A 6,000-nucleotide genomic window follows, 5' to 3' on the forward strand; every position below is an offset into this window, starting at 1 on the left:
GATTTCATATTACTTCACTCTTAAACTTATTTAAAGAAAAGGCGAAAAGTTCTCAGTATATATATATACATATAGTTTCAAATACCAGGATTTTCATATGGCATAAAGGTATTAAAGGGTATAAGTGTGATGCAAACAGAAGTTACAAAATAGGCTTGATGTACAAGATAATATATTTTCAAACATGTGATGGTAAGGCAAGGCGTTAAAAAGTGTGAAACTTGTCGGGGTTTAAACGATGTACTTAACGTCCACATATATATATATATATGTATATATATACATATAGTTTCAAATACCAGGATTTTCATATGGCATAAAGGTATTAAAGGGTATAAGTGTGATGCAAACAGAAGTTACAAAATAGGCTTGATGTACAAGATAATATGTTTTCAAACATGTGATGGTATATATATATATATATATATACATATGTATATATATATATATATATATATATATATATATATATATATATATGTATATATATACATATAGTTTCAAATACCAGGATTTTCATATGGCATAAAGGTATTAAAGGGTATAAGTGTGATGCAAACAGAAGTTACAAAATAGGCTTGATGTACAAGATAATATGTTTTCAAACATGTGATGGTAAGGCAAGGCGTCAAAAACTGTGAAACTTGTCGGGGTTTAAACGATGTACTTAACGTCCACATACTGATCTCATACCTACTTTAGAGATTCAACTATTCAAACTTCAAAATAACTTATCTCCACCATTTTCAACTGTATTTCATTGGGCAACTCATCTGACGGTTCTTAACTTCGTTAAACACTTTGCAAACCTTATTTCTGGTCATAAATTCCACATCAACAAAACTATGTCACATAAAACAAGGTTCCACAATTTCCTGTGATGTCGTACATTTACGAGTTTCACCTTTTGTGTCCACCAAACGTACCCTAAAGAATTAATGTGTCGTTTACTAAGTCCAACAGTCACGCAAGATACCAAAACTAATCTCGAGTATACTCAGAAGGATAACAGACCTTAGAAAAGAAAAAAAAATGGCAAGGATCGTATTCGTGAGAATTTGAAAAAATTATTGAAATCACAAGTAGACAAGAATAAACAAGTAATGAAGAATACTGGAAAGAGAATCAACTGATAACTTTAAGGGTAACTCGAGTCGAAGGTATTCGGTAGGACCAATAAGATGAAAAACAACACAGTATTTTGAAACGAATTCAAGATGAATAAAAAAAAAGGAGGTTTACAGAAGAAGAATATCCAAACCAAAGACAAAGTTTATAGAACTCAAGAGTATGGTTTAAAAATATTTCCAAATGCATTGTCCGTAAAAGAATGAAAAACTTAAGGGGAAATCATTTCATCTTCTAAAAGAGAAAATGGGTAACAAACATCCTTCAAAAGATTAATAAAAGCATAAATATGGCATTATTTCAATATAAATTCAAGTAAAAATAGATTACACAAATTTTGTAAATGGAAAGATTAATTTGGCTAAGAGCAAAATTGTATTTTCTCTTCTTTTTCAAGTATGTATGAAAACTACAATCTTGCTGGAAGAAAACCTGACATAAAGTTTTACTCATAAAAGGAAAGATGATGCATTACAATCGAACATGTTTAAATCACATACAGAAATTTTCAGAGTATAAGGTAAAGGAGTGTAGGCTGAATTGAAAGTGATTTTGTTAAAACTTCAATAGACGGTTATATTGCCCCAAAATAAGTTCAAATCACATCAAAGAGAGGCACTGCTCAAGTAAAGCAATTTAAAGTCAGGGACAACTTTGCATAAGAATAAATCAAAACTTGTTTAAAAAGGTTTAAAACAAAACTCCGGTAATATACTTGAAGTCACAACTTTATAAGGATGTTCAATAATATTAAGATATGCTAAAAAGGAAACTAACTCATTTTAAGAAAGGAACTTAAATCAAAGGATTTCAATTAGGTTTCATAAAGCATGTCATTCATAGAAACGAAAAGCTTAAAAAGGAACTCAGCAACTTAAAAAGTTGATTCAAAACTTAAATTTCTTCAAAAGAACTCAAATCTTCATCAAAATGGTCCAAAACAAAATTTTGAAAGTATACTTGGAATAACCACTGCAAGAAAAAAATCATTTAAGAAAATTACGATGCACTTAAAAGGAAATCAACCCATGGAAGAAAGAATCTTTAAATTAAGGGAATTCGAACAAGAACTCACTAGGCATGGATTATTAAATAAGTTTCCAATTGGTCCAAAGGAATACAAAACGCATCAGGAAAGACAACTTAATCAATAGAAAATTCTCAAGAAAGAATCTTTGACTAAAGAAAGACAAATAAAAGGACAAATGGTGCATTAGATGGAAATGAATTCAAGTTGACTCGGATGAGCATGAGATTCACAAGAAATGGAAAACTAAGACTAATGATGACGTTTAAAAAAAGTAAGAGTAATTAAAAACAGAATCAAATATGACATTCTCAGAAATGAAAAGCTTAAGGAAGAAATTGGTCTATTCACAAGAAGAAAGACATGAGTCCACCATTTTTTCTAAAAGAACAACAATTGCATAAACAATGTAGTATGCTAAACCAAATTCAAATTAAAAATAAAATAGGTGAAGTTTACCAAACGAAAACCAACTGGGAAGAGATAAAAACCTTTGAAAAATATCTAAATATATAATCAAATAAGGATATTCGTAAAAACTGTAATAAAATTGTTAGAAAATCAAATTGTATTTAAAGTATATATACATTTCCATAAATCAGTGAAGAAACAGTCGAGGTATTAGAAACAATTAGTTTTAAACTGTATAAGAAACTTTCAACGTTTATATAAAGAAGTATATATCAAATTAAAAGCGATTGTATATTTCAAATCAAAAGCGGTTTTGTTAAGATTTAAAGAATGACTGTAATTATCGTCAAATAAGAAGAAAACTAAGTTACAATTTGTTTACAAAGGACTCGAAATATGAAGTTAAAAAGGTGTACTGCATCAAAACAGATTCAAATGTATATCAAAGAGTACATGATTCAAGAGGAAGTGCCTAAATAATGAAGGTAAATACGCCAAGGGTTTTAAACAGGCATATGCAGTCAGAATCAAACAAGAGCGTACGTGAGCAAGAGAGTAGGATTGAAAGATAATCTGATCACTTTCCAAGAAAAGTATCGCAGATAAGAACCTTAGAGCATACAAAGTAGGAATAAGATACGTGATATTCGCAGAGTTCAAGACACCTAACCGAGTAACCTCAAGAATTAACTCCTAATGTTCCCAAAACCCGCGATTCGCATTACCTATGACTCACATATTGTCTATGATAACCCATTGGTGCTTCCATATACATTATTCACTAGTGCTAAGCCAGCCAAATTTAATACCAGGAATTATGCAATGCAAGACTAATGGCATTAATCAATAGACCGTCATGTGCATAAGCTCAAATTCTCGTTATTCAAACAAGACCTACTACATGATAGACTCTCAGAGTATACAATTGAAGCATAATCAGTCCATTCCCAAGGCTCTACAGGAAAGACCGCTCTGATACCATAATGTAACACCCTCACTATCAGAAATCACGCTTCCGGCTGCGCTACTCTGACAGCAAGAAGTATTACGACTACTTTACATACTAAATATTAAAATAGGAGCCTGTGACTCGACACTGTATCACTGATTTCTTTAAAAACCGGAAATAAATACTTTATCTTAAGAAAAATACAAGCAGGCATAGATTTATATACAAGACTCCTTACATAATATCTCATAATATAATATACATATAAAACATACAACTCCTATCCCTCTTACAAACTTGTAATAAAAAAAGACAAAAAAAGAAAATAATCTAATTAACACAACAACATGTAAACCAAACACAATATAACTCTTCTTAATGCTTCTTTATCTGGTTCTTGAAAAGGTAAAGCTGAAGGTGGGTGAAAACCTAACCACAAGGTCTCACCACGGAGTTTCAAAGTTGTCATAAGAAGATATTTAACAAAAAAATTATTTTCAAGCTAAGTGATTATCATTGCCTTATGAATCTTTTAAAAACCAATAGGTAATTATTCAAAACATTTTCAAAGAAACAATGTTCAATCTTTCAGAAATTCAAAACATTTCCTTTCTTATAAGAAAATCTCAATCAGAAACCAATCACGCAATCAAATAACATAATCATTAACTCAGCACCAAAGTTCATTCTCAAATGTAGCATGCCAGGACAAACACAGGCAAGACAGACAAGGAAAGCACAAGTAGGTAGCAGTTACAGCAAATAGTTCAAGTAGCAGTTAAGAACACTTTAGCAATTAGGCAAACCAAAACAAGTTCAAACCCAAGCAAAGCATACAAATGCATATGATACATGCCTGTCCTATGGCTGATGAGGCTCATCTGTCGGTTATCCAGCCAACCCGACAAGTATGAATTGTCCTTAGACTGTCCCCTGACGTGCATCCCAAGAGTCTATGCATAGCTTTTTCTCAAATAATCAATATTTCTCAATGGGGGTAACATTCCCGGGAATTTATATAGTGCCCGGTCACACTTACGTTGTAGGGTCAACAGAGTATCGAGTTTTCAACGTGGTGGCAAGCCACGACACTTAATCCAGGAAACCTCGTATCTCAGATATTTTAAATTCATAAGCCATATGAATAATTCAAAGACCATATCTCAACATTCTCAACGTCATAATCATTCATCAATCCAAATCTCAATTCCAAATTCATTCAAAAACCATATTTCAAAGAAAATCCTCATCAATCCTCATCATCCTTCTTTCCATCGCGTTCATTAACAATCCCAATTCAAAACATAATTCTTTCTTTGATAAATAAATCAATCTTAAAACATATAATGTCTAAAAACATATCTTCTGGATTAATTACTTCAAATAAAACTTCCAATTTTATAAAATTTCGGCAGCATCTCCTCTAAAACTTGGAAACTGCCACCCTTTTTGGGTCCAAAACAAACCAAACCAAACCGCATCAATCAATAGTCGAGAATTCTCGGTCTTCTCAAACAGTTTCAAACCAAACCATTCCTCAAACACTTTTTGAATCATTTCCAAAATAGCAAATCATTCTCAATAAATGACCCGTTTTCAAATATCAAGTCCTTTCCAAATTTATTTTAAAATCAAATTCCGATATCAAATCGGGTTTAATATCAAATCAAATTTCAATATTAAATATTTTAAAAAAATCAAACCGTTTCCAAAATTAACCTAAAAGGCAATAATAAATCTTCTCTAATTAATCAAGGAAAACCACTTTAACAACATTAATCAACTAATCCAAATATCCAACTTTCTCAATTGATCGGTTTATCAATCAAACTAATAATCGCATTCAACCAAAACAACTCAATTCAATTCATAAGACTCACGAAATCACAAAAATGTATTTTACGCGTTAATATCGATTTATAACAACCCTCTAATGTAAAATAGATTTAAGAAAAACCACTACCTCATTCGCGATTCAACTACACGACAAACTGCATTTCTATTCTTATCCCACAGCAAAAGCATCAATACCGACCGTCCCCATAGCAGCCACATCCTCTAAACACAGCCTTAGCTCAATCCTAAAACATTAATGTTGCGTAAAACTTAATAATCTATATTCTATAACAGAAAAGCAACTAAAAGAGTTTGGAATAAGGAATGACTTACTGGGCTTACGAATAATCGAGAAAACAGAGCAACAGCAGCTCCGGTGACGATGTAGCACCTTGATGCTGTATGCAACAGCCATAAAACTCAGCAATCAAGACCCGTAACTCGATCCTATGACACCGAGACCTTAGATCCTCAAACAACTTAAAACAGAAATACTAATTTAAAGGTTTCATAATGCATCGCTTACCTAAACAAGGACGAATGGCTGAACTGAAATAACGGTAACTCCGATGGTGGTTCCGGTGATCACCCACGCCACACCCGGTGACCAGGACGGTGGCAACAATGGTGCAGCAGTTCAGAATAACAA

Source organism: Arachis ipaensis, chromosome B9 (assembly GCF_059453495.1).
Source record: "Arachis ipaensis isolate K30076 ecotype BB chromosome B9, ASM5945349v1, whole genome shotgun sequence".
Taxonomy (NCBI): Eukaryota; Viridiplantae; Streptophyta; class Magnoliopsida; order Fabales; family Fabaceae; genus Arachis; species Arachis ipaensis.